This window comes from Peromyscus leucopus, chromosome 20 (genome assembly GCF_004664715.2).
Source record: "Peromyscus leucopus breed LL Stock chromosome 20, UCI_PerLeu_2.1, whole genome shotgun sequence".
Classification (NCBI taxonomy): Eukaryota; Metazoa; Chordata; class Mammalia; order Rodentia; family Cricetidae; genus Peromyscus; species Peromyscus leucopus.
In genome coordinates this window covers 7,271,699-7,295,533 of record NC_051080.1, presented here as the reverse complement: position 1 = coordinate 7,295,533, position 23,835 = coordinate 7,271,699, and the positions used below count along the sequence as shown (strand labels likewise).

At 42.9% G+C, this 23,835-nt stretch overlaps 1 long non-coding RNA gene across 2 annotated transcripts in view; it reads left to right on the top strand.

Annotated features, from left to right (window-relative positions):
• LOC119086346 overlaps nt 1-23,491 on the top strand; it is a 78,741-nt gene extending 55,250 nt beyond the window's left edge. Inside the window, exons 2-7 of one of the 2 annotated variants that reach the window (XR_005089608.1) lie at nt 3,548-3,636; nt 4,224-4,323; nt 6,750-6,935; nt 10,193-10,309; nt 10,474-10,630; nt 21,306-23,491. This is a non-coding gene — a long non-coding RNA (uncharacterized LOC119086346). The remainder of the gene's footprint in view (nt 1-3,547; nt 3,637-4,223; nt 4,324-6,749; nt 6,936-10,192; nt 10,310-10,473; nt 10,631-21,305) is intronic. The other variant, XR_005089609.1, reaches the window with a different exon arrangement.
• The last annotated feature ends 344 nt before the right edge of the window (nt 23,492-23,835 follow it).

The following is a 23,835-nucleotide window of genomic DNA, read 5'->3' as shown; positions in this document are numbered from 1 at the left end:
TGCCAACATTTCTCATGTCTCACCCAGCGCAGACTCAGTGACATCTGGAAATCTCAAGCCTACTCGTTATCGAAAGCTGAAAGTTACAAGTGGCACACTGTGTTGGGAAACCGTCCTTCTAGAATCAGTCATTGCTTAAAAGGAACTGACATGTAAAGTAGAGAATGAATGAGGACATCTAACAGTGAAAACATGGCCTTTTCTCAGGCCGTGATGGCAATATGCTACAATTCTAAATATGTCAATTTGTAATTCCCTCTGTGTGTGATTATATGATCAGTTCTTGTCTTCATTATTGACCTTTAAAGTCCACAAGCAGGGGGATTGAGTTTTGTCCAGCAATAAATTCTAGTTTGATACGTAATACCTATTCAAATGTAGTTGTTAAATGAATGGATGAATGCATGGCTTGGTCATAATGATTCTCTGAAAATCACTGTGTTTAGATGCTAGCCACGAAGAAGCGTACACATAATTAATAGTGTTATTTACACTCAGCATGTTTACTAAGAAAGAAGCTGGTGGATGGAAAAACCAAGGTAAAAACCATTAATCCAGCCAAGAGATGGGCTTGAGCAAGGGTCCCAGTCCTATGAGTCCTAGTGTGGATGTGTTTCTATAAAATAAAAAGGGACTTAAAGAGTAAAAATATTATGTGGTGCCTGAAATCTGTAATCTCAACATTCCATATGGTGATGTGGAGGCAGATGATTCAGCTCATGGAAGCACTGTGTCAGACACACATGTACACTCAAGGCACACGCTCATTCCCATACACAGTCACTCATGCACACCTTCACACCTTCACACACACACACACACACACACACACACACACACACACACACACACACACACAGCATATGCATGCACACAATATGCATCTTTAAAATGCCACCTTGCTTCTCTCCGTAGCCTTTTCCTTTCTTATTCTGTGGCTCAGGAATCTATAGATGCAGAAAGAGAAACAGGCCGTTGGTGTGTGCTCTTCCGGAAGAGACGTGGATATCCAGAGACACCTGCGACCCAAGCCCTCCTCTCACAGGCTGGATTGTTATGACATTTCCCGGAGTTCTGATCAAATCAAAGTGTGCTGACCCTTAGGCAGATGATTGTTTTTTTTTTTTTTTTTAAAAAATAAATGCTTCCTAATTGTAAAATATGGGTTTCATTTTTATCATCTTCACACGTACACAGTATGTGCTTTTGTCATGTCCCACCCCAGTCCCCTCTCATCCCTCTTCCTCCTCTCTCGTCACAACCTTCTCGGTCTTGACAGCAGAGGGCTGGTGTCAGTAATGGTGATTAGAAGTGAATACGGCAACTTGCCGAATATTCACCGAGTTGGCAAATGGATGCCTTACCTACTCCTGAATAGAGCTCCTAAAGCCCTTTCTCCAAGAGTGCTTCGGAAGCATTTCTAAGTCGGGCTCCGTGGTCACCCTCTGTCCTCTTGGACCTTCAGCCTTCCTCTGAGTTTCTCTAAGTCCCAAGGGCACATCTCAGACCCCAATGTCCTGCTTTCCTGCTGAGCTTGGCTCACGGGAACAAGGCTTCATCACGGAAAGAGGATGCCTTAGACATTTCGTTTTGTCACAAAATCTAAACTCCCTGTAATCAGAGAGAGGTTTTTCTGTCTCCAATAAGGTATCAATCAACCAGTCAACTGATCAATCAATCAAACAACAAAATCAAAGCATGTCAACAGAGTACTGTTCTAAATCTCCAGGTGGGATTTTGATATGAGGCGTTGTTAGTAATAATTGTTGTGGCATTCACCCCCTAGCTGGTGGGTCAAGGTGGAGGCCTGGTTGTCTTCTGGGCAGGCTGCCTCCATTCTGGAAGGCTCCATAAGACTGTGATACTCTGAGAACGAAGACTTTCATTTATTCAATTTTTCAGTTAGCTGAGGTTTAACCAGAGGACTGGCTTGAGTTCTTGATGGAAAACTTTCTAAAGTTATTTCTTTCTTTCTTTTTTTTTTTTTTGTATCAAAAGGATAGGACAGTGGAAAAGTTTCTCTGATAGTTAAGAACATTACAGGTCTCTTGGGATCATTTTCTGGCTACTAAAAAAAAATTACAGCTAGAGAGACTTGATTGGTTGACAGGGATGTGGAAACTAGTTAAAAATGAGATCCCTGGGGGTGAGTTGTTACTCCTGACTTTTAAAGATGGGTCATAAATAGTATTTACTGATCACTGACTACTTTATAGGCCACAGACCTTTCTCTTCAGGAGCCTGTATTTGAGGGAGGGGTTTATATAGTTACTGCCCAGTGTAAGTGATTAAAAGGTACCAAGTGAGTGCTACTAGAGCTCAGAGCAGAGGGCTATGGGGTCCTGAGAAAGGCCTGGCCATCTGCCGGGAAGATGGGGGTGGTCCAGGACATATAGGCAGGAGAGTGCAGTCTTTGGGAATACACAGGGACCTGGTGTGCACATCTCTGTGCTGGAGAGGAGGCTGGAGCAGGCTGGGGAGTGCTCCTTTGTAAATACCATTTAGCAATAGTTAAACAGTCTGATTAGTGTTCTGGAAAGCTGACTCTGGCAGAGGTGGGACAGAGCTATGGGAGAGAGAGAGATGGCTTTGATTCACTCGTCAGTTAATGTTAAGAAAGAGCTTTCACTCTTTCAATATTTATATATTGACCCGAATTACAGTTGGTAATGATGTTTTATCTCAAAGTAGGAAGGCATTTTGATAACATTTAAGAATCACGTTATTATCTTTACTTTAAAGGTCGGGAAACTGAGGTACAGCAGGCAAACCCGAGTTAAAAAAGAAGTCTTTGACCTTTGCCCCCCCCTCCCCCGTGCCCCCCTCAACTATTACAGCACATTTATGATTTAATTAACTTGCAGAAATCCATATGGTTTTTGTTACAGAGACTAAAGGAATGTGCTTTTCATAACGAATGGCATATGGCTTCCAATAGCTCTCCACTTGCGTGTTTTAACAAATGAACAAGTACATAAATTAGATGCCTCGGGTCAGTTAGCAAACTGAAGCTGATTTCCTTCTGTTCTCTCTAATTGAAACTGTGTTTCTGACAAATATCAGCAGATTTTGGAAGGCCGTGGGTGTAAACACACATAGCGTGGTTTGAGCAATCTTTTTCTCCCATGGCCGATCCCCTTTGAGGAGTCAACATTTGTCCACATTCCAGTATGCGTAGTAGCCAGCTGAACTCTGATTGTTTTTTTTTTAAATGCAGCTTCATGCTTTGGGAAAATTTAGTTGACTTAAATGATACAATTGTAAAAAAAACAAAAAACAAAAAACAAAATGAAACTCCCAACCCCCACAAACAACAACAAACCCATGTTAAATTGGACAAAAACTAGTGAGCTATAAGGTGACTTTGTGTTTGGTCCCTTAAATGGTACAGTAATTCATGGGAGATGTTGCCATGCTGGACAAACGTCAAGTGGACAGGCTCCCTCTTAATCTCCGGAGTTGTGGAGCACCCTTCCTGTTTTAGGAGACATGCTGTCGAGTTCTGCTTTCTTAGTCCACTCTCTACCTCATCCTTTTGTTGATTTAGCAGGTTTCCCGATGGAGTCTGAGAATGAGGCCTTTGCAACTTTCACATTATCGTACTATAAAATCCACCAGTGACTATTTGTACTCGAGGTCAGTGACATTCTCTCATTGGAATTCCCTGGACTCCGAATTTATAAGATAGTCCAAAACTGCTTTTGTCTGTGATGGAAAAATACAGCATAATAACTGTAAGCCAGTTGGTTTGCAAAGTATTTGGGGTTCAAATTTAGCTACGCGCACCACACTGGCACGTTGCTTGCTTTTAAACAGTGCTTGTATTTATATCCCGCTAATAACATATTTGATTTAATTAAATAGAAGTATATCAGCCATTAAAGGAAATTGAAAACAGATCACAATTCTGAATTAAAGTAACTAAGAAAAAAAAGAAAATTTTAATTAATATTAAGTTGTATACACATATTTTCTATTCAAAAGCCCGATTTCCTAGGAATAAAAACACATAACTTTGGGTAATTAATTTAGTAGGCATAAACCCAACAGTTCAAGTAATAAAATTTTAGCATCTGTTTTCTATCTGAAACGTCACAGTGGATTCCTGTGTTTTTGACTTAACTCTAGCGCATCTTATATTTACTACAATGTATATCCCATTGTGGGTGGGTCATAGCTTCTCCTCTCATAAGCTAATATCTTCCATTATGCTCTAATTACAGATGGTGGATACAGATGATTGGCGACTCAGAGGCTGATGGACTGGATCCTCACAATCATCGTGGACTCCGGGGCATCTCTAATCCAGGACTGAGCAGTTTGGTGAGGAAGAGACGCCCTTCGCCAGAAACCTGGGTTTAGCCTGCCAGAATCTTCCTGGCATTTGTCAGAAGCACGGAAATGTGGGGAAAAGAAGTGAGCCTGGGAATGATTTTCCTCTTTAGCAAAATACTTCTTCCTTCCTTCCTTTTTTTTTTTTTTAAAGTGATCTTGTCCCAAACCAACTAACAGACTAACAATGCACCTCAAAAATACATTGTAAATTCACTTCATATTTGGGATTCAGATACCAGTATCTGTAAGATAAGCAATGAAGAGCCTCTCCTCTCCTCTAGAGGCAGAATTTACTACATGGCTACAAAGTATAAAATTAGCTTGTCAACACAAAATCTGTAAACAAGTCAATGCTCGGAACCTCGGTAGAAAGCCAACAAGCTGGAGGAGTATGGGCTCATACTCATTTGCTTGCTAACTACTCGCTTGGAAGTTGGCATAAAATGCTATTTTTCTCAACAACTCGCTCATGTTAGAGTGACTGCTGACTAGCTGACATGCTCCCTAGCATTTCAGATAGCCCCAGATAGCGGTGCCAGCCTGGCTCAACATGCAGGAAGACAGGTCAGAATTGCTCATTAGCAGCTGGGATCCCACGGCTGTGTGTACAGTGGTCCTCTCAGTACTGAACAGCCACAGCCACAGGAAGAGCTCCTTGGCTTAATAAATTGCCTCAAGTATTGGGACATCTGAACTTTACATTCTAAACAAGTAATGACCATGCAGAGGGATCAGGAACCATTTCCCTAAATTCGCAAATCCTGCCCCAAACTGCGTTGAACAAAAACGGCTCCCATTTAAAAGAGGGACATGACCCGAACCAACTGTCACCGGCTCCCCGAGAGAGGTGAAGCTTGTTGACAGAAGATGTACATTGTTCTTCTGAGTGCCGTGCTGATCTGACTGCACTAGGCCGTCCGAGGACTCACTGGGGGCGGAACCTGCTGGGAGCTGAGTCGGAGTTGGGAAGACCATCAAGGAAGGGCAGAGGAGGAGAAAAAGTCAAGGAAGTGGAGGGAGGCAAAGAGCTGGGAGAAAGCCCTACTGGGCCCCACAAGGGAAAGGCAGTGAGTAAGATTCCTGGGCATCGAGTGGCTGAAGGAATCTTAAGAGCAAGTATGTTTAATATTGAACCAAGGTGTTTCTGATGGGCACCATAAGTACTCATTCTCTAAGGACTTCCTTTTGGTTTTGGATCGAAAGTTATGGGAAAGGCTTCTTTCCCAGGGTGGAACGGGGTTGGCAGGAACAGGTAAAGCTTAAGATGACCAAGTAGAGGGACCCTTGCAGGGCTGAGGATTCCGGTCGAGCACACCGTCTCCTCCCACCAGGTCTCCTGGTCTAGTCGACCCCAAACGGCTGGCAGCTTGTTGGAGGCTTTGGTTAGGCAGCCCACGGAAGGATGGCTGAGTCAAGGAGGAAGTAGACGGCAGCGGATGCTGAACTGTATGTAAGCGGCTTGGACGTGTGCTTCTTCATTAAGGGAGAAAGTCAGGTGGAAAATTTTGCTCCCTGGCTCTGCTTCCCATCCTAACGTTAATTACCTGTGGCATGCAGTGCCGTTGGCATTTTATGATATGAACATACCAGTCAGTCAGCCTTTGCTTTGATTTCTAAAAATCAAGTTGAAGCTAGTCAATTAGTATGTTTAGTATGCCAAACGGATCCCCAAAATCCATGGCAGTCGTTTCAAAACCATGTTGTGCATTTGCATTTCATTTACTGAAGCCTAATTGAGGGATGCCTCCCTTTAGCATCCTCCATGGACCAGAAGGGGATTTGTTTGTGTGTGGACATCTTTATAGGAAGTAGTATAGTCATGTGAGGTGTGTAGGCTGGTACCTACGTGTTTGAAGAGGCCATATTTGGGGGCTTGTCATCATGAATAATGGCCATGGTATATTGTAAAAACCTTACCAGTGATCGATTGCTTGAACTGGTTTTCTAACGAGTCTGGGGTTTAATTTGTTGACATTACTTCTGTAGATGTCCTGGTGTTGATAGAGTGAAACACTCACATAAAGGGAGAGAGAGACTTAGACAGAGAGATGAGGGAAGGCAGACTTGTTCTAAGCTGTGTGAAGAGTATCTGTCTGGCTCCTTTTGCTGGGAACCTTTCTGGACTGTTTCTAACCATCATGCCCTGTGCTGACACAGGAGTTGGAAAAGGTGCTCATAGAGAACTTATGTGTGGGGACAATTCCTATTTGGTATGTCTTGGTATTTGAGAACCTTCTAGAAGACTCTTTTGAGTGTGCACACAGAACAAGTGCTCTGACTACTCACCTACATTTAGCCACAGTGATGCCAGTCTCATAGTCATGGGGAAGGTTGGCTGCCAAGCACCTGGCTGGTTCTACCTCTGGTCGAGTCCTTACATGCTTCTGTAAATTTCATTTTCTCATGATTCATAGAACTCGCTGTTCAATGGCACATGATTGTATTTTTGCTCAAGAAGAAGAAGACACAGCCCAGCCGATTCCATGGAAATTCAGAGAGGGCGGCCACATGGGGGCAATTTTAATCCAGGCGAAGCGGAACCCATGGAGCCCTGAAGATTGTCATTCAGTTTGGAATGGAATAACTTTGTAATTTTCAAGGTATGTGGAGAATACTCCACGTATAAAAGTCTCCCCAAATTAGAGTTTGGTGGTGGCCACCCTGTGCTGTTTCTGAAGTCTGTTCTCAAAAGTCTGCCTCTGACCTGTGTATGGGGGAGGGATGGGGAATGGAGTGGATTCATGCTTTTCATGTTAGCCTGTATGAAAATTCGCCTTCCGGAACTCAGCCGCTGCTGCTTCTTCTGCTTCTCCTCCTCTTCCTCCTCCACTCCCTCCTTCCCTTCTCCCCCCTCCTCCCTTTCTTTCTCCTCCTCCTCCCCCTTCTCCTCTTCTCCCTCCTCCTCCACTCCTTCCTTCCCTTCTCCCCCCTCCTCCCTTTCTTTCTCCTCCTCCTCCCCCTCCTCCTCTTCTCCCTCCTCCTCCTCCTCTACTCCCTCCTTCCCTTCTCCCCCTCCTCCCTTTCTTTCTCCTCCTCCTCCCTCCCTTCAGCTGTCAGACTGTGGGAGCATTCATTCTTGTGCCTGCAAGTTCATATATTTATTCCTCCCAGACTGTCGCCATCCACAAAATAGCAATGGTGATGTAAACAGACTCACTGAATCGCTGGTGAAAAACAGTATAGAAAGCAGTAGCATGACCCTGGTTCCTGCCCTTCTGGGACCTTCTCTCTGGGGTGCAGTTGTTTAACAGCTTAAAAATCATTTATTCAAGAAACACTGGCTGACTGAACTGAACCAGTGAATGTAAGAGTAAGGCACACAAATCCAATGCTACTTCGAAGCCTGCCTGCGTTTGCTGACAAGTATATATTTTGACATAAAGGTTTACTTAATTTTAAAAAAATGAGTTTAAATAAAACATGAATGAAATAAAAATGTATATAGTGTACCTTTTATAGTTTGGGCCAATAGGGAGTTCACGAATGAAAAATAACACTGATTGGACAAAAAGACAAGCATTCTAATTTTTTTTTTTTTTTTTTTGAGATAGGGTTTTACTATGTAGTCAAAGCTGGCCTATAACCCATGATCCTCCTGCCTCAGCCTCTAAAATGCTGGGATTGCAGGTATGTGCCACCGTGTTCAGCTTCTCAATACATTCTTGAACATTTTCAAGTACCTAGGCAATAACTCAGCTATATTTGAAAGGGAATAAATAATAACTGGCCTTGTCGCCGAGACAAGGCAAATACTGACATAAAGGATTTGCCCAACTACCTAGCTGTGTTCCTGTTTCAGTCTATCGATTTAGGGATCCATGTCAGATGTCATATTCTAATTTGTAGTGAAATAAATAAACAGAGGAGCAAGACAATTCTCTACAGTTTGTTCAAAATGTATCCATTTTTATACTTTCAAACATATTAGAAACAGCTCACTAAATTACCTAGAAAATCCTACTAGAATTGGGATGATAACTGCATTAAAACATCAGCTTTTCCAATTCAGCATTCTTTTGTTGTTGATGATGTTAAAAAAAATTGTTAACGTTTGTTTTCTGTGTATGTGTATACACGTGTGAGGACAACTTGTGGGAGCCGGGCCTCTTCTACCATATGGGTCTTACAAATGGAAATCAGGTCATCAGGCTTCTTGGCAAGTGCCTTTACCTGCTGAGCCATCTTACTGACCCCCAACTCAATAGTCTTTATGGTTTTCTCTGTGAAATAGTCCTGGCTATCCTGGAACTCTCTCTGTAGACCATGCTGGCCTTGAGCTCACAGAGATCTAAAGGTGTGCACCACCACTGCCCAAAGTGGTTTTTGGTTTTTTGTTATTTTTTGTTTTTTCAAGACACAGTTTCTCTGTGTAGTTTCGATGCCTGTCCTGGAACTCGCTCGGTAGACCAGCTGGCCTCGAACTCACAGAGATTGGCCGGCCTCTGCCTCCTGAGTGCTGGAATTAAAGGTGTGCGCCACCACCGCCCCCAATTCAATATTCCTAACTAGGATCATGATCTAACATTCATGTCATTACTGAATAGGGGAGAAATCCAGCAGGCTGTGGGACTGGGTGACCAAGAGGACTGTGGTGGCCCTATCAGCGTAGGGACTAGAAGAGGAAAAGCAGACGTGGTAGAGGACAGCGACTGGGTTGGGAAACCTGTGTGTGAAGTGTCTGTGTGGCATCAAGAAGAGATGGTACTGATCTGGGAGCTGGCACTTAGGAACGCCAACCAGGCCAACCAGGCTTCCTGTCCAGCTTGTTGGTTTCTCTGGAAAGTAAGGACAGGCTCATAACAAGAACAGACAGAACACAGGGAACGGGCTTGCATGTGCTCGCCCGAGTCTGCTTTCTGCTGTTATGGTAAACACCATGACCAGAAGTAACTTGGGGGAATACAGGGTTGGCTTGGCTGACTGTTCAGGTCACACTCCATCACTGAGGGGAGTCAGGACAGGAACCCAAGCAGGAACCTTGGTAGGTAGGAACTGAAGCAGACACGGTGGAGGAGCGCGCTTGCTAGCTTACACCCAGGCTCATGCTCATTTTTCTGATCCAGCCCAGTCTCACCTGCATAGGGACATTGTTGCCCACAGTGGGCTAGGCCCACCTCCATCAATTAGCAATCAGGAAAATGCCCCCACAGACAGTGCCCACAGGCCAAGCTGATGGAGGCAATTCTTCAGTTGAGGTTCCTTCTTCCCAGGTGTGTCCAGTTTACCTGTGTCTTAGGGTTTCTGTTGCTGCAACGAAATACCATGACCAAAAGCAAGCTGGGGAGGAAAGGGTTTATTTGGCTGACATTTCCAGGTCCTAGTTAATCACTGAAGGAAGCCAGGACAGGAATTCAAACAGGTCTGGAATCTGGAGGCAGGAGCTGATGCAGAGGCCACGGAGGGGTACTATTTACTGGCTTGCTCTGCATGACTTGCTCAGCCTGCTTTCTTAAAGATCCAGGACCAGCAGCCCAGGGATGGCCCCATCTGCAGGCAGTGTAATCTCCCCAGGTGGTTAGTGATGCTGGGCCTATTTCCATGTGTTCACCAGACAGCTGCGTATCTTGCTTGAAGCAATATTTTCAAGTCTGCTTTTCACTCAGGACACTAGTCTCTCACTGTTGAATTGTAAAGATTTTCAAATCCCCCGGAGAGTCATCAACTTGGGACCATTCCACTCTGCTCGCCTCCATGTTTTTCATGTGCTACATTTGAAGCTGTCGTCCGGGATGGTCCTTCCGTGACGTCACTTCAAAACAAAGAGACCTTTGTAAAGGCTGGGGCAATGTGTTCTCTCATGTCTTATGCAGCGAGAACTCTTTATTTTGATTACTTACAGCAAACAATTTTCTTTTAGAGACCAGCTTGTGAGAAAAACTGAATTAAAATGTGATCCAGCAGAACCAGGCCTGACTGGCCACCTCGGGCACAGCGCTAACATTTCCAGCTCTCTTTGCCTAGCTGCGTGCTTGAGGTAACGTTTCCACAGACTAAATCAGTGCACTCGGGTTGTGTCCACATTCACAACTATTTCTGTCCTCGGTTGAGAGTTCTCAGAATGACGCTCAGACGCTTGTCTTGTTTACGAAAATACCAGATAAATATATACAAATGCGAGTTGTTTGCCCTCTTTTCCAGGTTATATTTGGCACAGACGCACAGAGGACAAAGGAGGACCCAGACTCCAGCCTGTGGCTCGAGTCCCCCAGCCCGCACAGCCGTGTGTGCTCGCTCCCACCCACCGCCCCACAGAAGAGCTGCTGTGTGCTCATCTGACTCTAATTCCAGAGGAGAGGTGAGCAAGAATGTGCATTTTCTATTTTGTGACATTTTTGTGGTGGCATAGATATTTTCATGAAATCTAGCCATGAAATTTCTCCTCCTCTGAAAAGATAACACATGCAGACTTATTTTAAAGAGTAAACCATCTAAACTCACTGCCCATGTGTGTGCCAAATAAAACCACACTCAACTGTTTGAAACTGGCTTAGTTGGCTGACATGGGGCCAGTAAATTTTAATACATTTCCATGATATTCAGCTATTTCTACATCAACAAAGTAAACCATATTCCTTAAAAAACGCCCCGGAGGATGATGGAGTCATGTTTATAGAAACACTCAGTAAAATGTTGCTTTGTGAATGTCCTAAAATCACTTTCATATGTTATCATTTATTTATTCCCAAGAAGATTGTAAGCAACTCACAAGAGCTGTTTTAATCCCCCTTTATTGCAAAATACAATGGTCTGTGCACAGTGCAGGCCGAGCAGACACAGCTGGCGGATTGACCCGGCACTGGACAGAACTTACTCGAAACTCAAAAGTTGTTCTGTTAGGTCACCAGTTGTAATGCGTTTCAAAGATTTGAGAGGTAGTGGTCAGTGAACGTCAGTGTTCAGAGAACTAAGCTTCCAAAGTGCTCTTTGGTCTCGTTCTGTCTGTCGTCTTTCATTTACCAGTCAGCTCAGGAGGTCGACGTCCGTCATCAGCCTGTGGCAGACAGCTCTGCTTGCCCACGTGTTCTTTCTGAGCTCTGTTTGAAGGCTTCATCAGGAGTGTACCTGTCATGGCGTTGTTTTAAAGCAGAAAGCCCCATTTCAAGGCTGGCACAATCCATCCTCTTATGTCTTATAAATGGGAGAGAGAACTCTTCATCAACAAAGTGAACTATATACATTACAAAATTCTAGGATGCCGCTTTTCAGAACGGTAGCTACCACCTAAGTGTGACTGTTTAGTATCGGAAATGTAGCAAATCTGAAATGATCTGCCCTGTGTATACCAGGTCCACATCGGGCAAACAAAAATGTGTGAAACTTACCAGCCATTTGAAAATATCGATGCAGTGTTGAAACGTAAAACTTGGGGTATGTTCGGCTAAATAAAACATTTGTTATTTAATTACCTTCCAGTTCCCATTGCTTTTCTGATTAAAGGGCTGCTAGACATTTTGGAATGAAGGGTGTGACTCACTTTAAACTTTGCTCTGGTACAGTTCCCACCCTTAGTTAACATTTAGGGACAGGTAATTCTTTGTTGTGGATTCATCCCGTGCTCTGTGGGTAGAAGTTTCACCTCCTTGCCTAGGGAAACTCAGAATGTCCCCAGACTTTGCTCAGTGTCCTGGGGTGCAAAGTTACCCTGGCTAAGAAGCATATTGAAGGGTGTGAAATAGTTTTGTAGATCACTTGCTACTGCGATATGCTTTATACATACATGTATCAAGGTTAGGTACTCGTCTCTGTCTCTGTCTCTCTCTTTATTATTAGATTTCACCTAATAGATCACATGTATTTGTGGGACCTATGTTTAGCCTCACTATGCATATATACATACATACATATATGTATATGTATATGTATATGTATATGTATATGTATATGTATATGTATATGCTGTTCCCTGTTCAGCGGAAGTGGACAATTGCTCTTTCACCATTCACCATTTTCAGTGCTGGTGTCCACACCACTGTGTTTTCTGTTTAGTTCACCAGGGAAGGAGGGGAAGTGTTGCTCATACCTTCGTCTGTTCAGATTGTGACATCTGAAACTCCATGTCAGTTGTGATGTTTCTATATACACCCAGGCAAAACTCCGAGTCAGTCAGTCACAGCAGACTCACTGCAGGGACAAAGTTAGTATCCTATCTGTGGACATGCGGAACAGCCGGGGCCCCCTGCCTCTCAGCAGCACCAAGAGCCTCCTGCACAAGCTCACTAATTTTAGACGAAATAGTTTCTTATTTTGGTCACAGCTGCTGACATTCCAAGAGCCTCTTATTCCGCCCAATGAAATGAGAAGGTTCTGTCCGAGGTTTGGTCCCGTCTGAGGATTTGGTGACATCATTTTGAGAATTGCTAGCTGTCGGGAGTATGTTTTATGTATAGCAGATAACTGTAGTACGTGGTTTGTATGACTAAGGATTCTCAAGCTGACTTTAGAGAGCTCCCTCTTTATGAGAGTGCTCACCTCAACTGAAGTGGAGAGGTCGCTTTCCTGGACGGCGTCCAGTGTCACTGGCCGTCCAACACAGGAACATGCTGGAGGACATGGCAAGACTCACTGGCCCTGTAGGTGTGCCACCGGCCCTCTCCCTCCCGAGTTTTAAGCATTTCAGTGACTTTGTCACGGTTGACAAAGCTTCGGGGTGGTGTTGCCTTTTGAATATCACTGTCACGATGCGCTTGTGACTTCAGAAAGACCCTCCATCTGCTGCTACACACAGACCTCACATAGCTCTGTGCCGCGGCCCTACCTGCTCCGGTTTATAATGGAAGGGGGACTCCTTTCAGCTCCTTTTGGGTCGGTCCTCAGTGAGAAGAAACCTCTTCAAGAGGGGCTTTGATCACTGAGTGTTTGATTGCTGTAACTGAATCTATGAGGAACTGTGGTCAAACTCAGTTAACTTCAGCTCTCTCTCTCTCTCTCTCTCTCTCTCTCTCTCTCTCTCTCTCTCTCGTGTGTGTGTGTGTGTGTGTGTGTGTGTGTGTGTGTGTGTGTGTGTGTGTGTGTGTGTGTGTGTGTTAAAGATCAATCTCCCCCCAAGGCTAGATTCTTTGGGTTACTAGAACCTTCTTCTGAAAGATATGCTAGTTCTCGTCTTATTAGCTGGCAGGCTGGGGTTTTACAGATGACATTTATTACCAGGACTTTAGGTTTAGCTGTGTCTCTGTGGTCTCTGATGGCTCCCCTTCTTATCTTGTGGAGAAAAATCTCAGGGGAAACTATATGCCGAGTGAAATCATCTTGACCAGGACCTCAGAGGCTGCAGAGTCTCACAGTTGGTGCTTCCTTTGATTGCAGACTTTAGTGAAGCCGTCTCTGCAGATGGACTGTGCGCAGCGAGGGAAGGGGCGTGGCGGGGCGTCAGTGTGTACCAGCGCTGGACTATGCTGTTCCCTGTTCAGTGGAAGCAAACAACTGCTCTCTGTTCAGTCTCTCCACCGCTTTGTCTCCAGTGTGGTTCGTCCATTATATAACTTTTTAGTTTCTCAGAAAGTAGCAGGTTTCCATGATACTGGAAAAGCAGAAAACTCAAGAGAGGCAAACTAGGCACATTGTAGAAGCCAATTGTCTCACTTCCGGAACTTGCTGCTAACAGATTGCATCGCCATCATTCAGGCATGGTCCTAAGAAAGATGGAAAAATGGTGGTCAGCTCTGTCACTGGCCTGTGTCGTGAGGGTTCTTGTCTTTACCTCCTGATTGAAAAGAGAAAACCTTGGAAGTGATGTTCTGGGTTCGTCAAAAGAAAACTCCCACCCTCCCCTCCCACCGAAGAACACCATCTCTACTGCTCTTTTAGCTACATGAAATAAAGGAATTTAAAAGTAGCCTTGGGAACCAGCAAGGCTGGAAACCAAACCAAGGACGCTTTGTGCCAGGCAGGCTGCAGATCAGTCATGGGCTGAGACTGGTCATCAGTCCAGTGCATTTGGACGTCACTTAACTACTTGGCTGTGTGAAATACAATTTTGTGTAATTTTAATACTTTGACCAATATTAACCTGTAGCTGCCAATGTGAGTTTAAATCATAGGGTTATAGTAACATTTCAGGAGCCACAAAGAACCATTTTGCTCTAAATGTTAGTAAATTACAGCATCTTCTTGAAGTAAGCAAATAAGCAATTTTAAAAGCAGCCATCTGTTAGGATTATACAGCATCTACTATTTTTCTGGGTTCCTCTCAATTTCTACAAGATTATCATTTTTTTCTTATCCAATAAAAGTTGACTCATCAAGTGCATTTGCATGAAGAAAGCACCTTCAGGATTTTTGAACTGATTGTCTGAACTTTCAACTTACGATTGCATTGCCATAGACCACTTCCTATACGGGAGGCTCCCCTCCCTTCCACCTCCATGTCTGAGCAGCATGCACCCGTCTCCAGTTCCCCATGGTGATGTGAAGGCCAATCTGAGCACACAGCTGACCCACTGATATCTTATTACCAACGTTAATTTCATAAATGTAAGAATTTTTGTTGGTTCTGTTCCCTGTTGTATAACAGTACCTGGCATAATTGCTTAGTCAATATTTTCTAAAATGAATGGTTGTTTTAACCCATGGTGGTAGTTTGTACTAGTTAGGCCTGTGTAGAAAATGCCAGAGAACAGTTTATTCTGGTACTATTGAAGAATTTTGGGAATGCTTAATTTTAGGGAATTATACACTCCTTTTTAGCACATTGGTTTTGTTGGGTTTTAGAACAATATTTTATAAATTACCTAAGAGACCTTTGTGTTTACTTTTGCATCAGTGTGGATCTGATCTTTGAATCTTCAAAGAATGTTGCGATCAAAGAAAGAATAAGGAAACACCTATCACAAGGGGCAGTTAGATGGAACCTTCTGTCCCAGGCAGAGAGCTGGGAAAAGAAAGAGGGGTACTACATGGAAGCACTCAATGTCTTATTGGACAAGAATTCTGTCTTTAGGGTTTATAGGGTGAGAAGAAGCTGATTTGGATATTCATCTATCTATCTATCTATCTATCTATCTATCTATCTATCTATCTATCTACCTATCTAACCTCTGTCATCTGTCTATCAACAAAAAAGCCAAGCTTAGTCTCCTTCACTGATTTTATATGTATTTTCATGTATGTACATATAATCTTTCATATGCCGCCTAGTAAACAATTATAATTAAATGTATTGAGTGTTTTTTTAGTATGAGGTATAGTTAGAGTTTATTAAAAGAGATTTTCATATATATTTTAGACATCAGGGCTAAGGGAAAGAGGCACTTGGGAAGAAAGTAAGGAAAGTCAAGAGTAATAGTTATACATAGATATTTAAGTTACTGTCTTCAAAGAGATGCTAAAGAATTTCAATGTAGGTACAGGTTGGGTCCTGAGGTACAGCTGATGAGATTATAGTTGATATACTTGAACTGTAGGCCATAGAGATGCAGGAATTTAGCATATTTTCTGTAAACAGAATTATTCCTAATTGTGAGATTTCTCTAGGAGAAATCATCTAGGAGACTAGTGTAGCTGTCCCTGAGGTCCTCTACACATAGGCCATAAGCCTGTTATTTTGTTACTTTAACACTCTTAACATAAATATTATCATCAACAGTTTAACCCAGCTGTGGAGGCTTTGAACTACAGTATGACTGTGGAAAGATGTGCCCATGGGTGCAACACTAGCATAAATATTATAGGGTAACCAATTGCTTTCTGATTGGATTTAAACTCCAATCCACAAAAAGAAACTCATGCTCAAAGCTGTAAATTTGGCCAGTGTGGTAGAATATTGTTTTAAGGTGTGTTACTTTTGTCTATGATCTGGAACATTTGTTTGACGAAATAAAATTCACCTGCTGTCAGGAGGCTGAGTCAGCAACTAGCTGACAGGAAGTGGTAGGGAGGAGCCAGATGGAGAAGGGCTTTTAAGTGAGGGCTGGGAGAAGGACACCCAGCTTTTGGGGAGATGCGAGCCGGGAGAGGAGGTGAGTGACTTGCTATTCAGCCTCTCTGAGGAGCAGAATTCTACCTTAACTTTTGAATCTTGAGTTCTTTAGAGGGACAGAGATTTAGATAAGTTCCCTTCTTAGCGTTGAAAGATTCGGTGCTTGCGGGAACAGAATCCCCCCAGGTTGCACACCTTGGGCCCAAACTACTGCTGGTAGCAGCAGAGTTACAGTTGATGATTAGGACGGACATTGCTTAAAAGGCAGCAACAGTTATAAAGAAAGACACCAGGCCAAGAACACATGGTCGGGGAGTTCACTGTTGTTCTGTTAAATGGGCATATGATGTGGGATGTCCTGTATGCTGTAAATATATGTTGCTATGATTGATTGATAAATAAGAACGCTGATTGGCCAGTAGCCAGACAGGAAGGATAGTGTAGGCGGGACAAGGAGAGAGGAGAATGCTGGGTAGAAGAAGGCTGAGTCAGGAGATGCTGCCAGCCGCCTTGATGAGTAGCAAGATGTAAGTTACCAGTAAGCCATGAGCCATGTGGCAAGGTATAGATGAATAGAAATGGGCTGAGTTTAAGTGTAAGAGCTAGACAGTTGTAGGCCTGAGCTAATGGCTGAGCAGTTTAATTAATACAAGCTTCTGAGTGATTATTTTATAAGCGGTTGTGGGGTCCGTGGGGCTGGACAGGACTGGAGAAAACTCCAGCTACAGACATAGTATAAGACTGCCTTCTAAATTAATATTTCTATACCCATAGATTGGTGCAGCTCTCAGACCTTATCCAAAATACATCTTTCGGATACATACATACATACATACATACATACATACATACATACAGTGGATGACGGTTAATGCAGAAAAACAAAACTGGTCAAAGTGCAGAGAATAAGCGTCACTAGAGTGCTCAGGCACAAATGGAACCTCTGTAATCACTGCCACACTCAAGGCTCAGGGACCATTTGGAAGAGGGGAGGAATGATTTTTAAGAATCCCAGGTTGGGGAGGACTGGAGTGAAATAATGTCTCCTAGACATGACTGGATTTCTGTTCTCATGGATTAACAGCAGCTGTGGTTGCCCTCACACAAGACTTGCACAAGATCAAGCCAGTCCACATTCAAGCATGGAGTGTGGAGGGGCTCATGAGCCTTCTCTCCTGATGAAGGAGCTATTGATGGTAACAACTTCTGATGGAAAGAGAGTCAGTTTGTGTTAAAGGTGTCGATCCCAGAAGGTCAGTCCTAGTCTAGTAGATGACCCCACCACCACCACCCGTGGTCTCAGTTGGTCATTTTAAGAGAGAGAGAGAGAGAGAGAGAGAGGGTGGGAAGGTGGGGGTGGCTCTGGGAAGAGTTATAGGATAGAGTGGAAGAGGAATACGATGAAAACATGTTCTATGAAATTCCCAAAAGAAATGATAAAAATATTGTATGAGTAAACAAATATCCCCATGCCAGTAACATTCACAGCAAATGTGAATTGTACTAGAAGTGTTCGCTCTTCAGCTGGTGAGAGGCTTCATCTGGACTTCAGAGGGGGGTCCCTTCACTCTCCCCATAATAGCCTTGTATTTTGTACTGTCTCAGGTAGTATCATTGACAGTTGAGTTTGGAGGACACTGACTTGCTAAAATACTCTCTGCTTTGCATCGTCTAAGGCTTATATATTACTACAGGGCCATAACTGCATTAGTGTAAAGGAGCCAGTGCCAATTTGCACCATCACACGGAAATCTCTTATTTATTAATTCACCCACTTCTGAAGCATAAAGGAGGTCAGCAGAGCTATAACACTGTTAGACGTTTTGCAGTCCCGAGTACTGCAGACCACCTACACGCCTGTTTGCTGTGCACAGTAAGAAGCTGCTCATTTCTTCAAGGAAGACCGAGCTAGACCAGGGCAGGCTCCACACAGCAGGACTGTCCAACTGGCAGGTCTCCCCTGTAAATGCTATGAGTTAAAAATAGCAGAAATGTCAGAGTTTCATTGATGATCATGACATTTTGTATGAAAGAGCACAGACTGGCCATGTGACATGTACACTTACACACCTTGTACTCTGTAAACTTCTGTATGATGCCTAAAGTTCAGACATGCAGTTCTGCACATTCCTACTCAGAAACATAGGAAATTAAATGTGCTACATGACCTTTAAATAATTGCTTATACAATGATTATTTAATAGACAATTGACACTAACAAATGAGGAAGATTTGATGTCTTCCTTTCCCATTTACCCTCTGACGTGTTTGTTACTCTTGTCTTCCTGCTATAGCTGAGTCTTTGAAGGCTGTACTGAGTGAGAGTGGAGAAAGTGGGCACCCTTGCCTGAGTCCCAGGTTCAGGGGAAACACTGCATTTTACCTTCATTAAATATAATACTAGCTATAGGTGTGTAGTATATTGACTTTATTCTAATAAATGATGTTTCTTCTGTCCTGAGTTCCTTCAGGATTTTTATCCTCAAAGGATGTTGGAAATTGTCCTGCTTCTGTGGAGATGACCACGTAATTTCTATCCTTAAGCACATTTATGTGTGTTTATTGATTTCTTTTATGTTGAGCTATCCTTGCATCCCTGGAATGAAGCCCATTGGATTGTGATGAAATTTTTTTAAATTTTCTTAAATTTGGTTGGTCAATATTTTGTTGGAAATTTTTGCATCTACATTCATCAAGGGACACTGGTCCATTTTTTTTCTTGTTTTATCCTTATTTGGTTTTGATATAAGCATAATGCTGGTTTTGTGAAAGAATTTAATAGTATTCCTTCTTTCCTTTTTAATGAGCTAGTTTGGGAAGCATTGGTATTCTTTTTTGGAAGTCTGGTAGAATTCACCAGTGAATCCATCTGGGACTGAGCATTTTTTGGTCTGGAGAATATTTTCATTACCAAATCAATCTCACTATTTATTATAGATCTGCCTAAATATTTACCTCATCTCAGCTTAATTTTGGTAGATCACATGCATCTAGAGATTTATCCATTTCTTCTAGATTTTCTAATGTAATGGATTTTCGTTTTTACAGTGATTTTCTGAATTTTACTGTTATCAATTGAAATGACTCTTTTCTACCCCTAATTTTATTAATTTGAGTCTTTTCTTTCTTTTGGTTAGTTTGGTTAAGTGTCTCTGTGTGTGTTTAATATATATATATATATATATATATATATATATATATATATATATATATATAGAAGAAGAGAGAAGATATCCAACTCTCTTTCACTGACTCTTTGTATTGTTTTTCTTATTTCCACTTTACTAATTTCTTCCCTGTTCTTATTTCTTTTTGTTTACTGATTTTGAGTTTGGCTTATTTTTGTTTTTCTAGACCCCTAAGGTGCATCATTAATTTATTTATTTGAACTCTCTCAATTTTTTAATGTTGGGGCTGAAATCTTCCCTTTTAGACTATTGTCTTTGTATCCCATGGGTTCTGGTGTTCTTTGCTTCCATGTTAAAGTATCTCTATGTACAGGGTAATCCTAAAATTCATCTTTTAAATCTAACTTTCCCTAGCACACAGTAGACACATTGTTGAGTCAAGGGTAACCACCCATTTCTGGAAGAAGCTGCAAAACTGTATGAGAGCAGAGAAGGACACAGAGAAGCCTGAAGGAATGTGTAGATGAGTGTGGAATGGAGCCATAGGCCTTTGTCCTTTCTGCAGGATGATGACCTCCAAAGAAAACAGGCCATGTTGATTAAACTTGTAGAGCAGCTTCTAGAGATGGAAGACATCATCTAGCAAATGTGAATCTTCACAGGCCCTTACCCAGGCAGTATGGCGCTGAACCTCTGGGAGATATTTGAAAATCTGTGCCATTCCACACATTGGTAGATGGTCCTACTGTCCAGAGCAGGCTCCAGTCAAGAAAGACATGGAGAAGGCCATGCTTGCTTGATTGACATTTAGAAGGCCATTTTGTGGTTAGTAAATGACCCTGGGTCACTCTGCATCTTACTGGCTTGGTTGTATTTGTGCAAATACTTTATTTTTGCAAATTTAAAAATGCAGATAGCTAAGAAGAAATGAACTGGCATCCCCAGAGATTGATTTCATGCGTCAATGTCAGTGATTTCAACTCGTTTCTCTCTTGCGTTGATCATTTCCCCTCATGATGAGGACTGTGAGGCCAGACTGGAACAGTGGCTTTCTGATTAGCCTGAGCGCCCGCCTAGTGGGGCAAGTTCACTGTGGCTGCTCTTCCACAGTGGAGAACATACCTGCCAGAACTCCAGGCAAGCTGGACTCAGATCCATGTTCTCCTCGAAGTCAAGTCAGACAGGTAGACATTAGTCACCTGGATTTGTGCTCAGTGGCCTTTCCCAGTCTGGGCCCCTGCTGGTGAGATCCTGGCACTGATTTTATGATCAGATTGCCCGTGTCACTCACCATGATGCACATGTCTCCTACGTGCTCACCAGTGGGCATTACTACCCCCAAAGGAGATGCATATTCATGCATGTACCATGTTCTACTGCTTCTGTGGTTGTGAGTCTGAGCTGTGAGTGAGGCTATGGTCCTTTGTGTAGATGCAACTTCTCCCCATGGGCATGCCTTGGCTCACACGTGATTTTCATTTCCAATTGGAACTCTATTTAGACCCCCAAGTCTCAAGATGGAAAACTTTCTTGTCATCTATGACCCTCAACAAGCCTTTAATTGCAAGGGGGTCCTTGTTTGTGGGGTTTCTCCAGCGCATGCAGGGAAAGAACAGAGCTGATGGAAGGTGGTTTGTGTCATTTTCAGTTCCTGGTTATCATACCCAAACAGTACTAATTTTATCTTAATCACTACCAATAGTGTCCACATTTCATAACATTATACTTTAAAGTTAAGAAAATGTCATACACTGGTAAACAATGATCAAGCTTTTATAGTCACATGAGGCTCCTAGGCATGCACAAACTAGAAATAGAATCGGTCTTTAGTGGATGCATTTTCGTCAACAAAATTGATTTGTTATTTAACCCAAAGATCATCTTCCCTCCATCCTTGAATGTCTGGTTAATGGAATTTTTTTTTCCAGGACAAGATGTACTTTGAATTGGAATTTGACACTGACTGGGGACCACGGTGAGCCGCAAAGGTGACAAGCATGGTCTGCTCATTGACTCAATCTGTGCATTGGAACAACGATGGCGTTTGGAATTTCAGTTTCCCCACCCACCGAGCAGAGGGATGGGAAGTGCAGTGTGTATTACATTTATGTTCCTGTCCAGCGCTTCATGCTCAAGGTGTCTGAGGTGGGGACAGGTCTGTGATAAAAATACACTTGTTGAAGAAAAAAAAAAGATAGGATTTCAAAATTAGTTTTTTAAATTGCTTCTGACATTCGCTAGTCTCTAAGTTTTCTTTCATTTGGAAAACCGAGACTGCCGTAGTTAGGAGACTATGAAGAGTCATGTTCTCAGCTTCATGGAAATCCTTTCCCATCCTCTGCCCTGGTCAGCTGACGGGTATTGGCTTATTACCCATTCTCTTCCATTATCAGCCCCCTTTAGATTAAAGACCCGGAGAGGAGCTATTTTATTGTGAAAACCCCAGACTCAGGTGTAACACTGCATGGGTATCAGTGACAGCTCTTGGGGCCTGATCCCAGGGCCACGTAGCCATGATATAGTGTGAGTTCCTGCAAATCCCCTGACCACATGGGCAGAAACATGCGACATGGAGGCATCGGAGCCTTCCAAAAATAAGTGGGTGTGGCTAGCTCTAACTAGGTGTGTGCTTCTGAGGTTTGTGGGAGCCCCTTGGGGCAAGTGTTAAAAACTGAGAGTTGGAGCCAGCACATTCTGGCTCCTTCCTCTCTGGTTCCGAGTTAAAATAGCCTGAGGCTTGGCCGTGAGTTCTCCTTGTTTGCCCCTTCTCTTGTTCTGTGAGCTATTGCTTATTCTGTGTACTTAAAAAAAAAAAATTGTAAATAGAGTGCCTAATGAAGTGTACTTTTAAAACCTCACACAGAGATTCACTTCATAGGAATTTGTAGCTGTATTTAAATCTGACCCCACTTTTCTCCTTTCTCCTCTGCCTCAGCAGAGACCCCAACCCCCAGCCTCTCCTGTGTTGGTAGGAGAAATTCCTACCTGGGTTTTCTCACAGTGATGCATGCTGATAGGGTTACTATCTCCAATTTTGGTGAAGTTGGAAATCACCATTTATTTCATAGTTAGAAAAAAGCTAATACACCTAGCGGGTTGATGTCTCTTTGTGAGTAGAAAGTGTTGAAGAGAGGCTCCACTGCAATTCGATCTTAAATGCTGGCATAGTGTTCTGTCTCTCTTGGATTTTCACTTCAGAGAAAGGGACCCTGCTTACGTTGTCTGCGCTGAGTGAGGACTCTGGTTTCCCGTAGTAACATTCCTCTGGGCAGCAAGCACCGTTTATCTCTCTGCAGTCTGTGGCTCAAGTCCTCCGGGTCCGAGAACAAGAAGAGCATGGGTAGAAGAGGATCGACGCCAGAAAAATCTCTGGAGATTCTCTAGACAGATTCTCACACTTTAACTCTGTGTCTCTCTAAAAGGTGGTGGCCTCTTGTGGGACGACCTCAAGGACAGCACTCACTAACCTGAAAGGATTATGGTTCCAGAACACTGCTGGCTAGGGAAAGTTCAGAAGAACCAGAGCCCTTGAAGGACCTGAGCAAACTGCTTCGCTTGGGAGAGAGAAGATTTGAACATGAAAGTTATGGTATTTAATTAACTTTAAGGTACAGGCAATTGTCAGCTTCCTGGCATTTTCCCCTTCATGGTAAACACAGGAATAATAAACTTGGAGAGTTTGGGGCAACCGTGGCAGTAGGTGGGAGGGACCCCTACGTGAGATTGGCGAGAACAAACATTAAACAGCGTCTAATTATCATATGAGAAGATTCCAAAGAATCTTTTCACACATCTTAGGGAGAAATCTGAAATTCTTTTCGGAACATAATGTTTTACATGGCTCCCTGCCACCCCTAAGGAAGACATTGTAACTCTGTCCTCTTCAGTCTTGAGAGTCACTACTGCAGAGAAAGACTATTGGAAAGTGATGTGCTACGGAATGATAGCTGAATGCTAGCAGGATTGAATGTGTACAGTCATTGAAATTGTACTTAAAGATGCAGGCAGTTCTTTCTTTTCCTGACAATTTTAATATAACTTCAAAATTTATCAAAAATGGTGAAGCTCTAATGTGTAGAAGTGCTGTGGGGTTGGTCTGTCTGTCTGTCTCTCTTTCTTTCTTTCTTTCTTTCTTTCTTTCTTTCTTTCTTTCTTTCTTTCTTTCTTTCTTTCTCTTATTTAGTTTTTATTTTTGTTGTTGTTTTCAAGACAGGGTTTCTCTGTATAGCCTTGGCTGTCCTGGAACTTGCTCTGTAGACCAGGCTGGCCTTGAACTCACAGAGATCTGCCTGCCTCTGCTTCCCAGTGCTGGGATTAAAGGCGTTGTGCCACCACTGCCCAGTGGTTTGTTTTTCTTATCAATGAAATTCACACAGTATTCAGTAACTTTTAAGAAGGATTTATTTAGGTTGTGTTTCTATGTGTGTGCCTGAGTGTGTGTGTGTGCGTACCATGTGC